Source organism: Haemaphysalis longicornis, unplaced genomic scaffold (genome assembly GCF_048455015.1).
Source record: "Haemaphysalis longicornis isolate Haplotype H1 unplaced genomic scaffold, Haemaphysalis longicornis Haplotype H1 scaffold_8, whole genome shotgun sequence".
Classification (NCBI taxonomy): domain Eukaryota; kingdom Metazoa; phylum Arthropoda; class Arachnida; order Ixodida; family Ixodidae; genus Haemaphysalis; species Haemaphysalis longicornis.
This window is the reverse complement of record NW_027526445.1, coordinates 142,489,844-142,507,286: the sequence shown is the minus strand read 5'-3', so window position 1 is coordinate 142,507,286 and position 17,443 is coordinate 142,489,844.

Sequence of the window (17,443 nt, the reverse complement as noted above, 5' to 3'; positions counted from 1 at the left end):
AGTGCAAAAACCAACAATAAACAAAGAAAAAAACACACGCACGCTCAATTTCACGAGGGAGGCCCGTCTACACTCTTGGTAGGTGGAATACATTCCTATTTTGACTACCATACATGCATGCACGGGGGAAAATCCTACTGGTGAGCGGAAACCTCTCGGTGCAGTCGATCGCGCGTGCGGTCTCAGGTTTTTCTGGGCGTGTAGTTTTTCTGGCGTTTGGGGGCACGCAGCCAGCGGAAGATTTCAAGCACCCAGTAGGATTTGCTCCCAGATGAGCTACTGGTACTTCCTTAGAGTGTAACAAAACATGATGCATCGTACACCTACAGCTATCCAACGATATACTGCTTGTGGTGGCCAGGTTCGTTTCTCTATTCAAGATCCAATTCCCGTTCTAAGTTGCGCAAAAAAGAGCAATAAGGCTGATAGCTAATATATCTTAAAACGCTCACACAGAAGAATACTTCAGGCAGTATAATATTCTTAGAGTAACTACCCTGTATACATATAGGCTACTTTGCATTTACAAAACTGCTGTAACAATGGACAATGCCTTCATGATAACAATCTTTAGGCTAGTGCGTCATGAACCTACTTATAATATACGTCACTCGAATCCATGGATCCTACCACTAAGCCGCACCAAATACCGCACACAGTCTTTATCTTGGAATCTGCCCAAATACTTAAATATTCTCGATGGTAATAACGTTAATATTCGAATGTTTTCTACAACAACTTATATAGAATTGATGCATCTTCTTGAGCCTTCGACCGAATAGGCTCATCTAAGTAGCAATTTTACAATGAAATGTCACGATGTAATATTTTCGCGGTATTTTTTTTTGCCTTTGACATTAGAATTGTGTAGTGGTACTTGTGTGGAATTATGTACTTGTATATATTTAGAATTGTATAACAATGTTTTTACCGATTTGAATTTCTGTAGTTGTGTATATTTTTCAAACTGTCGCGTTGCGTTTGTGCTCTAATCACATAACTGCTAAGTGGGGCGTAAGGGGTCTTCAAGCTGCATATGGCAGCTTCTTCCCTTCCGTCCTCTCTCATTGCGTACTTTGTGTACTTTGTTTGTGTACTTTGTTTGAGAGAAATAAAACATATCATATCATATCATATCATATATTTTATCTGGTGCATAATGTTTGGTTACGCCATTTTGTCGAATTATTTAGGTTTGTTTGTTGTATATTGCTTGTGATTCTAGTTACGCCTCATTTGGAGGTGCAACTGGTGATTGGAAAGAGGATGACACCGATGGGAGGTAAATATGTGTGTTGCTATTTCACGCAAAACAAAGTTGAAAGCTGCGCTCGTCTCCTCTGTTCTCTTCGTCGTCGCCGTTTGAGGAAATTTACTCCTTGGTATGTCATGAACCAACTAGCCAGCAGTCAAGTTCTACTATGTCCTGTTAGTCTTCACAGCAAAACATCCGCAGAAAAAGGCATAAAGAAGGTCCTTTCACCGGACGTTTTGTGTAAGATGAAGTATCTACAAAGATTTTTTTTCGAGAACTGTGTGAAGTACTTACCAACATAGCGTGGGTCTTGAAAGAAAAGCACGGAAGGGAGAGAAAACGGAAAGACATCAACATTACTTTTGGCACATTCTTAGTGAGGTTACATATTACTCAAACGCATTGAATTCTACCCACACTTAAAGCGCTAACAGTGACTGCTCTTGCAATGAGCCTACCTCAATTTCCCCACAGGAAGCCTGTTTGATAAGTGTTATAATAAAGCGACGAACAGCAACCAGACAACCCGCGAGATACTTGAGGACAATAAAAAAGCACGTGCTGGTGACTGCTGCTCAAGAACTCCTTCCTTCGCACTTACGGAAAAGGAGATAAACTTCCTAGGGCAAGACAACGGTTTATCGTGAAACCGCAATCGGAGTGGCACGTGCCATATGAGTGTTGTAATGAAAAAAGGTGAGGATGTGTTTCTTCCTTGTGTTTTGGATGAATGTGTATGAGAGATATTGGCCAGTGTAAATCGGTGATTCTTTCTTAAAAAAGTTTGTTGAGAGTGCGCTCTGTGTCGTGTCGTCTCTCTGTATTAGTTGTTCTTTTTTGAGCAATTGAAGTATAGCAGTAAACGTCCTATGGAGCTTCGCCGCCTGGGGAGTAGCTAGGGGATGTTGGGACTCACAACGCCACCCAAATGTATTCGCGCACAAACTGACATATTGTTCGGCTGTCAGGTTCAGTCGATGCTTCTTTATTTTCTATTTTCTCTTTGACGGTATAGCATTCCAGGAAATCTATCTCGGGCTCCTTCACTGTTCGAAGACGGAACAAGTCATCACACTACTATTTTTAACACCATACATATCCAGACCCCACAAAAATGTCCGAAGCGAGTACTGATTGCCCAATGAGTTTTCGTCAGAAACACACTAAACCTGGCTGCCTAGAATACCTAGAAGTACCGAACACACACTTAACGGCTAAGGGTTGGCGTCACCAACGTCGAAACCCAATTTCCAGCACCGAGTTTCGGCCCAGTGTAAACAATACGAGCCTTTGGATAACCACTTCCCTTAGGCTGCGCAATACAAACTCAATTGGCGACTTCCTTCTGACGCGTCCCACGCACTTTTTCATGAGTGACACCCTCGGCTGTGTGGCACATACTTCGAGTTATCTGTGGTGTAGCTCACTCGCAATCGAATTAGTGGGATTTTTATGCAAAAGATTCAGATTGTCTAGAAAATACAAATTTTTCGAGTTCGAATTAACCCTAAATTTATTATACTATCAGAATTACCCAGCTTTTTCTCTACTGTCGTCGTGGGTGACCAAGGTTTGGCAATTTAGTGTGAATCACTCAAGACCTGTTCTCGCCAGGCACGTGCAGTTTAGTTAGACACTTCAATTTTGGCTGAAAATATTGGTGGAAAAACAAAGTACCAAAGACTGCGAATGAAAGTTTGACATCCAGCTCAATGCAGCTATACGGCTACAAAGAAAAGCTGTACAGCGTTCTCAGAAACTTCGCAGCTGAAGAAAAATTCTTCCTGGTCCAGGATTGGTCCAGGTCCAGGGAAGTCCCCAAGACACTTGAGGATTTCCGCCAAATCTGGTAAATCTAAAAAAGATTGTATTACGCACCCAACACACTCGAAAGCTCTTGGAGCACGAAAAAGGTATGGTGCATTAAAGACGTTTAAACAATGACGTCATTGCACGTCTCAGCCAACAAAACTGTATGACATGGCATTTTTACTGCAAAGCAGCATAAGCCTAATCCCCCCCATTTTCATTTCAGTGTCAACGATTTAATAGGCGGTGCTCTGGGGCTCCTCCTCACTTTCGCTTACACCTCTTTCACAACTATTTTACCCCTCGCATCTACCGATGCGCATTTGGCAAGTTGCGTAGTCGGCAGCTAACAGGGGTATGCCCTTATTAGATGATCGCGAGAAATAAATAGAAGCACAGATGGGCATACAAATGCCATAACTATTACTACACTCCCTATCATGAAATTTGTGTGCCGCGCGAGCTGCAGTCTTGGTCATGGAGCATTTCTGCTACGACTCAGGAAGTGTTCGCGTGATCAGCGAACGCACGGCGGTGGGCGCTCCTCTTCTGCTACCTCGCAGTGCGCTGCCGCCGCCGGCCAGTATTTTGCAAATCGTGTTGGAACCTCCCCCGCAAATGTCACGTGGTTCGGATTACCCTCCATAAGGGAACAGCAAGCATGTTGTTGCAAATCGTGTTTGAACTTTCGGCTCAAATGTCACGTAATTTTGGGAGTAGCGAAAAATGGAACAGCTTCTTGGGAAAGTGTCAGGGGATGGCGCTGATTGGTGGCGAGGCATGAGACTTCGGTGAGGGAAAGGCAGTGAGAGAGGTAATGCCCTATCCGCACGTGTCGCACTCCACCTCACCTTCACGGCTCACCTCTCCTTCACCTTCACAGCTGTTTTCACAGATGAAAGCCCTCTACCACTTGAACTCCAACCAACTTCTATTTCGGCTTTTATGAAAGGCATTACCATCCCAACAGAAGGAATTGAATGTGCCATTTGATCGACTTTCGAATAATTCCTCCCCAGGACCCGATGGCATTTGTCCAAAACTGTTAAAAATGACTGAATCAATTATATCTTGTATCTTAGCCACTATTTTTCAACAGTCACTCGACACCGGTATCATTCCAGATGACTGGAAAATCGCACGCGTTGTTCCTGTATTTAAATCCGGCAACCAATCAGAACTTTCAAATTACAGACCGATCTCCTTAACAAGCATACCATGCAAAATTCTAGAACATATCATATCATCAGCCGTTAGGACATATGTTACAAAGCACAACTTTTTTTATATTCATCAACATGGATTTCGTCGAGGGCGCTCGTGCGAAACCCAATTATTTGAGCTTGTAACCGACCTACATCAGGCCGTTCATGACTCATCCCAAATTGATGCCATATTCATCGACTTTGCAAAAGCATTTGATAAAGTACGTCATAAAGGCCTGATGATGAAACTTGCCCGGCTTAATATAAACAGCAGCGTTCTCAATTGGATTACAACATTTTTAACCAAGGGCTATCAATACGTTTCATTAAATGACCACAATTCCCCCTTAACAGAAGTCAAATCAGGAGTGCCTCAGGCCTCTGTACTGGGACCAATTTTTTTTTATTTGCAATAATGACGTAAGCAATAACTTAAGTTCTATTGTTCGGTTATTCGCCGACGATTGCTTATTTTACAGAAAAATTAACAGCTATGAAGATTTTAATGCTTTACAGACCGACCTGGGTAATATTGTTAACTGGTGCGAGGATTGGCAAATGCAAATAAATGCTTCCAAAACAAAAGATATGAGATTTACCAGGTCTACTAACATGCACCTAAATTCGTATTCTAATATTAACACAGTGATAGAAAACGTTTATACGATAAAATATCTGGGTGTCTATTTGTCGTCCAACCTTTCGTGGAATGAACATATTGATGCTATAATTTCCAAGGCATGTAAAACACTCGGTTTCATCAAACGAAATTTGTATTTAGCTAGACAATCACCTAAACTTTTAGCTTATACTACATTAGTTCGATCCAAACTTGAGTACGCGTCCATTATTTGGAACCCAAACCAGGCATACTTAACAGACAGACTGGAGGCCTTGCAAAATAAAGCGGCAGGTTTCATTGCTAGAACTATTCCCGCACATCTAGCATAACTGCCATTAAAGAATCTCTACTGCAGCCCTCCCTCTAAAAACGAAGAATACTAGCATTACTATCTCACTTCCACCGGCTTTATCATAGTGCGTCGTCGTTTGCTGCATCGCATATCAAACCTGCCCATCGCATTTTTCCGCGTCTAGATCACCCTTTCAAAGTCCTCCCCTTGTTTGCCCGTACTAATCTTCTGCGTACATCCCCGTTGTTCTTGGCCATCTTTCATTGGAATCGATTACCAGAAGATATTGCCACAATTTATAATCACGATTTGTTTGTAACCCGTTTGAAGTGCTTTTTAAGTATAGATAGCTAAAATTATCCGAGCCATAAACCCTGTATTATGTGCGCTTGCTTTGCAATTCTTTTCCATTTACTGTTTTTTTTTTGCTTTTCTACCTTTTCCTGTTACACGCCCGCTCTGGACTGTTTGCTCTTGAATTAAAATGTATCCCACAGATTGTTCACCCCCCCCCCCCTATGTAATGCCCTTCGGGGCCTTTAGGGTATCTGAATAAAAAAAAAGGCTCATCTGAATTTTCTTTCTTTTGTCACTGCTGCATTTGCTCCATCGGTTGCGCGGACATAAACAAATGCCACTCCCGCGAAGCCCAGGTACGGATGCCAAAGGGCGGCCCTCTGAAACGCATGAAACCCACCGCCGCTGTTTCCCCTCACATTCCGCTTCGCCAAGTAGCAGAAAATCTCTTTCGGTAGAAGTGGAAGTTGCCCAGTTGGAACACTGACGCGACCATTTCTTTTCAGCTTAGAAAGCCTTCCGAGCGACATTATCGCCAGTGTCTTTCATGCCTAAGCATGCGTCATCACCGGTTGCCGGTTTATGCTCGCACGGTTTGCGTATAAGAAAGCGGGGGGGGGGGGGGGGGGGGGGCATACACGCACTGCTGGCCTTCATGCCACTGCCGATGAAATTTCGGTTGTGTTTGTGGGATATTTAGATGTCGAAATGTATAGCTTCATGCGCTTAGTCCGCTGTCCTCCTTAATCGAGTGCATCGAGTGTGGATTTATGTGCTACAGAGGCATCTTAAACAGAGAGTAAGATGCCTAAGAAGAGGAAGGCAAATGACGCGACAATAGAGCTCAAAAGCTTGGAAGTTTTTAATCGTTATAGGACGGATGCATGCGGTTCGCTTTGAGGAAGAAGAGCAAGAATTGCCGCGTACGCCCGAACTCAAACGCGAACGGGCACATAAACAAATTAAAGCTGCTAGCGTCGCCATTACCTCCTCAAATTCAGTTAGTCGGGTAGCGGCGAAGCCATCCTGGATGAACAGAAATTTTCGCGCTTGTAACGCCGGCGGGAAAAAAATATCACTTCTTCAGACGGCTCTCAGAGGTATTCTCGACTGCGTCTGCTCCTTCTGAGCAAGCTGCAAGACCGGTTGCAGGTTTATTCATCCGCAGATTTGTAGTGCAAAATAGTGGGAGGGTGGAGGGGGCGTGCAAGAGCAGATATAGGTTTCATGCCCGTACTGATGAATTGCATGTCCGTTGTGCTGGTGGTGTGTAGAAACGCGGACGTTAAGCGGGCCAATGGGACCTGTCCGGAGTCCTTAGTGGTAGAGCGGATTGTGTTTGTGTGGTACCCTAACAGGAAGATGCTTACGAAGAGGGAGGGATACCGGCAGCTCAATGTTTGTCTGGAATTACAAAGCTGGGATCCTTCAGATTCAGCTAATGGGCTAGGAAGTATGCTCCATCGCAAATTAAAACAAACGTTTTTTGTTTCATGCACTCCGTACTGCGTCCAGCTTTGCCGGTCATCCTACGTGACAGACAAGAAGGGCACTAATATTTTGAGTCCGTAGATCACGAGATGGGTTTTGCGTCGGTAACCTGAACATAAGCTAACAAACAAATCCCATCCGCTCTACCACTACCCCCTTCGGACAGGTCCCATTGGGCAGTTTATTGTCCGCGTTTAAATCTCACACCAGCACAACGGACATGCCATCCATCAGTATGGACATGAAATATATAGCTGCGGATGCACGCCAATCCTCCTCCCTTCCAATATTCTTTACAACAAACCTGCGCTCGCATAAACCGGCAGCTGGCCATGTGCACGTTATTAAAAGTGAAAGACACCGGCAAAAATGTCGCTCGGAAGGCCTTCAAAGCTGAAAAAGAAATATGGGCTCAAGCCGGCGTCCCAACTGGGGAAGTTTCACTTCTAGCTTAGGGGATTTCCAGCTACTTGGTGAAGTAAATTTGAGTGGAAACGGCGACGGCGGGTTTCGGTCGCTTTAGTGAGCAGCCCTTTGGCAGCCGTTACCTGGGCTTCGCGGGAGCAGCGTCTGTTTATGTCCGTGTACCCGAGTGAGCGAACGCAGCAGTGAAGAAAGAAAGAAAACATACAGGAGCGTCTACCGGAGGGTGAAGTGAAATACGAAATGTGCGGCTACGACGCATCTCTCACTTCCTTTCCATCAAACATGTTTTATGTGTCAGCGACAAAGAGCCCCCTCCCCTGTACTTTCCCCAAACGCTGTTCCATTCTCCGCTAATCAAAACCACGTGACATTTGCACGGGAGGTTCAAACACAATATGCGACCACATACTCGCTGCTACCTCGTGCGGGGCTAATCTGAACCACGTGACATTTGCGTGTGAGGTTAAACACGACTTGCAACATGCTGGCCAGCCGTGGTGGCGCTCTGCGACGTAGTGGGAGAGTAGCGCACGCCACCATGCGTTCGTTGATCACTTGAACACTTCCTGAGATGCAGCAGAAATGCGCAGTGACCTGAAAGACTGCAGCTCGCACTGCGCACAAATTTCATATTAGGGAGTTTAGTAATCGTTAGTGCAATTTTACGGCCATCTGTGCTTCCGTTTATTTTGCACAATCAACTGATAACGGAACACCGCTCTTGGCTGTAGACTGCGCAACTTGCCAAAGAGGCATCGGTAGAGGCGAGGGGAAAATAGTTGGATAAGGGTGTAAGCGATAGTGCGGAGGATCCACGGAGCGCCGCCGAGTAAATCGACGACACCGGAATGAAAATTGGGGGGGGGGGGGGGGGAGCGGTTTGACATATAGTGCTTTGAAGTAAAAACGAAAAAGGCCTCTGATACAGCATCAGCACTATCAAAATAGCACGAGAAATGCACAAAAAGCAACACTTGCCCAGCCTTGAAGACAGATGTGCGCGAAATCCGAACTGTAGTTATATTGCTGAATCACCTAGATTCTTCTATTAACTATATGAAACCTACCTTTTGGGGCAGAACCATTTATTGCGCTCCATCATCGGCGACAATACCTTCGGTTCTGCTGATCCCGTACTCCGTCTCTACGTGATACAAGGCGGAGTCTTATATCGTCGTAACTTTCGAACAGGCGATCCGTACAACCTACTCGCGTTCCGGTGATTTGCATCCGACTGTGCATAATGGACCCGTGCCCGGCCATTTTGCCTTCACCCGCACTTATGACCGCATGAGACATTGTTTTCATTCTGTCCAGGACTCTGCCGCTAACTGCAGTGTTACTTGCTTGAATGTTACCTGAGTCAACATTGTAAACCACACATCAAGCTATCAGGAGGCTAGCTATAACCAAACGAAATTCCTGCAAAACGTATCTAAAGAATCGGGCTGGATTTACTTGGCCATTTTTCTTTGTATACCGCCACGAACAAACGGATTGCAGTCGTTACAGAGTGCGGTACCGGTTTTGTCATCATCCATGCTTTCAGAGCCATGCAGCTCACTTTTTACGATGTCATTTTAAACGCGGTCCTCTATAACGGCTCCTCACAGTCGGCCGTCAGTATTTCCTGTCCCAGGTCGTTGCCGATATACTTCCCTCATGCCCAATTCACCCCAAGTTGACTACAGCTTACTTCCCACGTTTTGTAACTTCCCAGGTTTTTGTAAGACGCTTGTAACTGGACGCCCAAAACCATTTTTCAAGAGTTCATTTCGGCAATCCAAAACCATCGAGCTGTGGTGGTCCAGGTTTTCATGTACGGTTGAGACGGCATGTTCTTTTGAGACGTTTTGCAGAGCACACTAAAGAAGCATTTGATTTTTATTTGATAACCAGGGCATTAGGTTCTTTGCCGTTGGAAACGAAATCAGCGTCCCGTATGATATGTTGATGTTGCTGGCCCTATATTGCATATCGAAATCTCGAATAGCAGTTAGGCAAAATGATGCTGAGCAGACAGTTGTGCCTCCAGCGTGTACAGGACATATTAGATATACACAAACCCCAACATTGCCCACCTTAGTAGTTGAAAGTTTTGAAGGGTGGCAAGGTTTCGGCCTTTTTAACAATAACACATGAGCAAGTGATGTGCTAGTGTTTTCGAAGATTTTGTACTCGCTTTTTCGTTTTGTGACGTGTACGCCAAAGACCGGCAATTAAAAAAAAACAGCGTTGGTCCAGGGTTTCCAAGCTCATCTTGTTGGACCATGAGCCGAATGAAATCCAGCGCTGCAGTTAGCAGTTTGTTTCTAACTAAATTAGTGACTTCCTTTAGAGACACGTTCTATAGAAGCAGGGCGTCACTACGAGATTTCGTTGACATGTTTCATTTCCTTTCAGAAGTTGACATCTGCTGTACATCCACAATTTGTGCGCGGTGTAATTCGAAGTTTCGCTGAAACATAACTAAATTGTACGATAGCATATTATTATCACCTTTTACTGATACCTCCCACTGTCCATGGTGGCACATCTGGATTGTGGGAGAGCCTGATTTGACCCCGGCAGTGTCGGTAGCATTCGATCAGAATATTGGATGCTCAGCACATACTAAATTCTTTGGTGACTCGTGACCTTGTTGCCCTTTACCGAGATTATTTAAATGGATAAACAAGGATACAGCCATATGGAAGGTGCTATTTCGTTCCACCCGTATACGCAACCTTCTTCTCTGGGCACGTACATACATTGATGTCAAAGACTTCGTTAGTGCTACATCGCATTTGTAATCCCTTTCTTCGCTTTAATTTCTTTCACTTTTAGCAGGAATTACTTCCAGCAGCTTCTTTGCCAAAATGTGCATGCGCCTTTTTCTTCGTCATATGGCGCGAAGCACGTCAGCATGCACACTGTGACCTGTTCTGCTCAGGCAACATCACTTTCAGGTGCCAGGTGGCATGCACCGCTCGACTTTTGCGTTTTCAATTCATTGTTTTGTGAACTTTGTGAAGCGTGCACACTGATCCCGAAAGCTTTATTCTTGACCAATCACCCAAGTGTGTATGTCTCACGACGAAAGGAACAACATCCTGTGTACTACGCTGAGAAGCCGTGAAGATAACAGTTCGCAAACCCTCCGGTTGCTTATGTGCATACCTGTGGTGGTTTACCGTTGGCTCACATATATTTCTTTACTTCTTTTGCAGCGGCGGCCATTTTATCGACCGGACGGCAACAACAACGACGTTTTTTGCCGAATATGGCACTTAAGGTATTCCAAGGACTCCAAAAATCGTCACTATACATGACCACAAAAATATTTATAAATTTACATTTTTAGATATCCAGAATTACAAAATTACCCCTAACAGGCAAATACCAAAGGCTTATGCCTACATCAGCCATTATGACTGCTCATAGTAGCCAACTTCCTTCTTTCCTTCCGGCTGATTAGCTGCTGGCTTCGGACGTCATGTGCCTGTCCCCGCACAAATCGTTCTATAGTACGCTGCAATACCAATCGTGTCTTACGCTTACTATGACAGATTCATGTTTCTGCGATATTCTCTCCAAGAATCATTTTTAGATTTTAAAAACGTGAAGTTACTGTGAAGTAGAATAAATACTTACCCAAGTACTGTTCAGCTGTTAAAAAACAAGAATGTGTGAAAACCACTACCACATCGCCATTTCTTTTCGCGCAAACGTAGCCAAGTTAAAGATTACTGAAGTGCCCAACAATCTTCCCAAACCTAATACGCTGAGAACGACTTGTCGAGCGCAGAGATTACCTCAATTTTCTATCGCTACATAGCGCAAAAAGAGCAACAAACAAAACAAACACATAAACGCTCAATTCCACATGGGAGGCCCGTCAGCACTCCTGGTAGGTGAAAAAAGTCTGCCGAGCAAGTGAATACACTCCTATTTTGACTATCATACGTGCATGCCTGGGGGGAAACCTTACTGGCTGGCGGAAACCCCCCGGTGCAGTAGATTTCGCGTGCGGTCTCAGGCAATTCTCGGCCGGGTGGTTTTTCCGGGCGTTTTGGGGCGCGCAGATACCGGAAGATTTCCGGCACCCAGTCGGATTGGCTACAAGCTGAGCTACTTGTACTTCCTTAGGGCATAGGAAAGCATGCGGCATCGTAAACCTGCAGCTATCCAAACATATACTACTGGCGGTAGCCAGGTTCATTTCTCTATTCAAGATCCATTTCCCGCACCGACGAGGACAATCCGAGCTATCCGAATTGCTTCTCTCAGGCTTCGGAAACTAACGAACAAAACCCACCATTTTCGGCCAGGTCGATGTGAAAGAAAGCAAAGCTTGAGGAAAAGTAGTGAAGAGTCCTGTGTTAGAGGCTGAGTAAAGCTTAGTCTACATAAAAGCAGTCGTGGCGGACGTCCCGTGCTACTCACGTGACTATATGAATGCGTCTCTTACTGAGCATGCGCTTGTGTGTCATGTTAGCCGGCAGAATACATTACAGTAGCCACACAAGTTGCCTGGGTGGTGAAACGCGAGCGAACACAGCAGTGTAACCATGCTAACTAAAAGCAGGAATATGACATTCTTCGTTTCAGTGGCCTATTCGCTAAAGGAGGAGCGGATTAACAGGATTTTCGGCTTCAATGGTGGATGCGAGTCATTTTATGGGATGAATGCTAAGCACCACAACATGTACACCAATATTGTGGCACATGTTAAAGATCATCACGTTGTCTAAATCAACCCGCAGTCTTCTCATGCGTTGCGGAGTAAATTCTGCAAAAAAGAGACCTCGTGTAACAGTTCTACACGTCCTTATAAAATTTTAACTGTGATGAGGTTTAACCCGAGCCCTAAAACCTCACCGAGCGATGACGTCACCGCAAGCCCTGGCACAGCTGGTACTTCAAGAACACTCTGCCATGACAACATGGCGTGCTCTCGCGTGCTGGCCTCGCCAGTTCACGTGCCTTCACGCCTCAAGTCCGGAGCACTACAAAGCTCGCCCTACAGACGCCCAGCTCGCGAAGCCGCTTGCCGCCGGTTGAGGCTGGTGCTAAAGCGGTCCACTTCGGGAATGATGATGAAAAACCTATCTAGTATTATTCAATGGGTTTTTTAAAACCCTTGCCAGGAGGCGGCCACTATCCCTTGCGACCTGGCGGCTGCCTGAACTTGATTGATGATCTTCCGTTTGGCTTTATAGTCTCAGCTGAGCATCAGAGCCGCCCAAAACTCTATGGTGTGTGCGTTGTCTGTCAACTGTGGGCATGTCTATATCATGTGGACCATGCTACCCAGGCTTTCGCAATGTTTGCATTTGGGTTCAAGTTGACCGGGGTAGATTTTACTAAGCAGTAGCGGATATGAGTACATTCCAACCTGTTTTTTGGCCACATTGCCTCTTCCTTTTTGCTGAATTTGCGGTCTGCGTCTGGGAATTCTTTTGGTCTTAGTATACAGAATTGCGTTATTGGTCGGAAGGTTAACATCCTGTCTTTTTCAGGCAATGTGTGTTTTGTGGAAGCGGTGCCTGACCCTGCCCGGAAAGTGAGTCCTCGGGCGAGGTCGTTTGCTCCTTCATTGCCCCTGAAGGCCTCTGGGAAAGATGACAAAGCCCTATGACAAAATGATCCCAGCCTGCCAATCATGAAGAATTTGTAGCGGCAAATTCGGAACTCCATGTCAGGTGCAATACCCGGGTCTCAGACGAAGGCAAAGTTGGCGCCAAAGAAGAAGAGCGTAACACTTGAAGAAGAGGAAGTGCGGCGCGAGATCTGTCGCGCCGAGTCTTGAGAACAAATGCGACAACTTCGCTCATATCTTGAATATCGCGCCGGTGAAGTGTTCGCGAAATGACAGTGATTCAGAGAAGATCTGCAGTTACGAGTTCACCTACATTGTACATACTTTGATCACCGAGTGTTCATTGCCCTTTCGGAACTCACGACAGCACCATGCAGAAAAATTCACCGAGTCCACGAAATAACCACTCAGAAAGCTTGGCTGAGTGTCCAAGCATAACCACGCATGACTATAGAACCAATATTAAGCTCGGTGCGGCCGCCAGCTTCGCTGTTTGCATTGTGTTTAAGCCAAGTACGAAGCTTGGCAAATTTATTTTAGTGCGGGGAGCCTTACCAGAAAGATATTTTAAAAAATGATCGACCGTAATGCATGAAAGATACAGAGTAGATACAGAGTAGCCTATGATATCAACTTCAGAGTACCCGTTACAGCTGTCAATGTAAAGGAAAGGGGCAAAACAAGAATTCATGAGTACTTGTTTTGTTCTCTTTTTGTATTGGGCAAAAAGGCTTCACTGCCGTGAGTACACCACACGGAGTTCTTCTAGCCCCGTAGTTTAACAGCCACCAACGCATTTGCGGGTTTAAAGACTATAGTCTTTCTTGGGCGACTTAAACTAGAAAATTTTGGTCTTTCATATATCTGTCTGTCTGTCTGTCTGTCTGTCTGTCTGTCTGTCTGTCTGTCTGTCTGTCTGTCCTTCAGCCAGCCAGCTAAAGTAAACCGGAGGCTGCGCCGTAGTCTCATAAACTAACCGCCAAATAGAAATAAATCCGGTGTTGGTAGTCTTACTTGTCAGCATCGTTGAACAAAAAACAACGGATTACGCATTTATACAATAGAAACTATGAGTGATATTTGCAGTGTTGCCCAATTAAATAATTCACGGAGGCTTGCTTTTTGTGATAGCTATAAAATACTACATTATTGCAGAAAACTGTCGCCTGCTGTTGCCCGCGCTACCTGGGAGAATTAAAAAAACCAAACGGAGAAGGCAACAAAATGTTCCACTTGATAGGTTCGGCGTTCGGCTTGGAACGCTCGTGGAATAGGGCAACGGGGTTCGATAAACGCTGTAGTCGGGTGCCTCAATTTACGCCGCCTCCACCGTACGACAGGGCTGGTATAGAGGCGTCCGACTTGGAGCAGTGGAACGTGGCAATTTTAAATTGACTTGAGCAAACCTAGGGCTTCTCAACTTGAAAGCATCGACACGAGATAGGAACAACATGAAAGCTAAGCGACAGAGAAGGTTGTAGATTTACTTCCCAGGGGCGAAAGTAGACTATTGTCTTGCGTCGAAATTTGTAACGAAAGGAGCAGATACCCAGCCATTTTTTAACAGAGCTGTTAAAGCTTGAGCTTGGTCCGTTGGCGTTCGCCTAAAATTACTAAGCCCAAATACGGAGCGCACGTGGTCGTGCGACTCGTGAGAAGCCCCCGGCATTTTCGAAGCTTGTGCTACAAAAGGAGCTCCCAAAAACAAATATTAAGAGAAAATACCAAGCGCGCCTGCGCCTGCGCCTAGTGAAGAGCGCCTGGTGGGGCCCAGCTTGATCGTCAATAATAGTCTGCCCAGGGTTCGTGGCGTGATCTCTCATATACTGTTCTCGCCAGTTCATGTGCGTTCGCGCCGGTAGTGGGGCGGACATACTGGGTTCGCATTACAGACGAAGAGTTCGCGAAGCCGTTTGCCGCCGTATCTCGCGCGTGCTAACGCAGCCTACTTTGGAAGATGTGCAAAAGCCTGCGAATGAAACGTTCAGGGGCTGCCAGCTACAAAGAGGTTTCAGCTGCAAGCTCTGAAATTCGTGTGTAGTGCAACAGCCACGTCTCCGGCAAAGAGAGACCGGCTGCATGCTCTGCTGTTTCCCCAGTCTTGCACCACAAGTGCAACATGCACCAACGTTTTTCTGTTGCAAATTTTTTGAGATTTTTAGAGCGCAGCTCCTAAAGGGGCCATGCAGATAAAATACAAGTCTGTTTTGTGTGAAAACTAAGGCGACTAATATGGCCCGCAGCGCATGTCCAGTTGTGAACGATGCTTTATTTACTGAGAAATGATGAACTTCGGTTAAAATCTTGATTTTCCCGCCAAACGCCATGTTTTCTACCTAGTTTCAACACGTAACAAGGACAGCCTTCCCGCAAACGTTAGTGCACTGTTTTCTCTGCAGCTTAATGCGGAACGCCCTGTTTACCGTTCGTAGATAAGCCGCTATACTCCACAGAACCGCTATCTGGCTTTGCTTTGATTCAGAGCGCATTTGAACCTGACTCGTTTTGTTTATGGTAGGCAGTAATCGTTTCGCAAAACTAAAAAACAAAAGGCACATTCTTCCTGGCACAAACAGGCCTTGGCTTAGTTTCAACTGGGTGAACGATTTACGAGGACGCGCCAGGCTGACGGCCAAGACCGACTGTACGCAGGGCCGTCTGATTCTGTAGAAGGGACGGCAAGTTGTGCAGTAGCCCAGTCAGCCAAGCCATCTTTTTGTGACGTCAGACAAAATGTGAAAGAAAATCGGCAAGGATGCACAGAGGACGACACCATTTTCCAAAGCAGTTTCAAAGTGATCTCTCTGCTGAATAAACTTACGTAAACCCAGCGAAAGTTGTCCATAGATGACCTAGAGACTGCAGCCTATAGTTTGGGCTAGGAATTCCGCAATATTTACACATCGCTTCAGCGTTCCTTTAGTACGAAGGAATAAGTTTGCGCGAACAACGAGGACGAAGAGAAGAGACCACACAAGACGAGCTCAACTTCGAACTTTATTTTGCTTAAAATAGCAATACACATATATACCTCCCATCGGTGTCACCCTCTTTCCTATCACCAGTTGCACCACCAAATAAGCCTTAACAAGAATCACGAGTCATATACAACAAACAAAACAAAGTAATTCGACAAAACGGCTTAACCAAACCGTGTGCTCGAGATAACAGATACTACTTAGTCCGTGTACGTCGTCCACAATAAACACGTGTGGCACTTGAAATCAAGGATGACCGAATAAAATCAGAGCCAAAACACATCAAGAATAAAATGACAAAATGACAACATGGGTGGAAAAATCGAAGTGAAGAACAACACACCTCTCCTTTCCGAGACATTTTAGAAGCTGAAACGAATCAAACTTCGATAGTACATAAGTGTTTAGAGTAACCACAACCCTAAAACCGAGGATGACAAAATAAAAGCATAAAAGGTTAGCGAAATGGCATAAAAATGCTTAAAATAAAAATTTAACATGGGTAAAATGGGAGAATGGGAGTGGTGACCAACATAGAATGTGTGTCCCAGAATTTAACAAAAGCCTAAAAGAAGGCTACCTCTAAGAAGGCTATCTCAGTGGGTAGGAGGCTTGCCGAGGGCGTGCTGATGCAATCTTCCCCAAAGTCTCTTGACAAGCGGGAAACCCCCGGAAACAAGAATTGAACTCATTTGGGTCCTTGCGCATCCCTCGATCGAGGGCAACGAATTCGCCCATCGACAGGCCCGAGACTTAAACTTCAGGTCCACAGAGGAAACGAAAGAAGGGATGCACCCAATAAAAAAATATGCAGAAATCCTCAAACATAACAGAAATAATAGAAGAAGCCTTCCGCGCCGTCACCCTAGTTAGTTTAAACATTACCTCTAAGAAGGCTATCTCAGAGGGTAGGAGGCTTGCCGAGGGCGTGCTGATGCAATCTTCCCCAAAGTCTCTAATTCTGTAGGCTTCAATAATTTTACATGCGAAGCATCTTATGCTCGGGACTGTGTCCCTCCCTCCCTTGTTGTCGTTGTCTGCCGTCCGCACTCTACTGCGCATGCGGGTCCCTTCAGCCCCGTCAGCGTTTTGGCTGACGTCAGCTCAGTCAACTATAAAAAGAAATAGTTTGGCGGCTCCTGTTTCGATTACACAACTCCCTCGTCGCAACGGTGGGTACTTGGCGCTCTTCGCACTACGCTAAAAACTGAGACGGGTGCATGTGCTTCGAACGCGCCTTATGTCTCACTCATTCAAACTACGTTAAAAAGCTACTGATGCAACGAAGGCACTCGAAGCTGAACGTCAACGGAAACGACGGAGTGAAAATAATGGGTACTTCAGTCAACCCCATGGCTGCTTCGCATACTACTCAGGGTTCCCCTACGGGAATATGGTGTAATTTTTTTCTCTATTTGATCTTTACCTCATTCAAGGAATTCGGTACCTTCAAGCTTGGGAACGCAGTCGCAGGTTTTACCATGCAT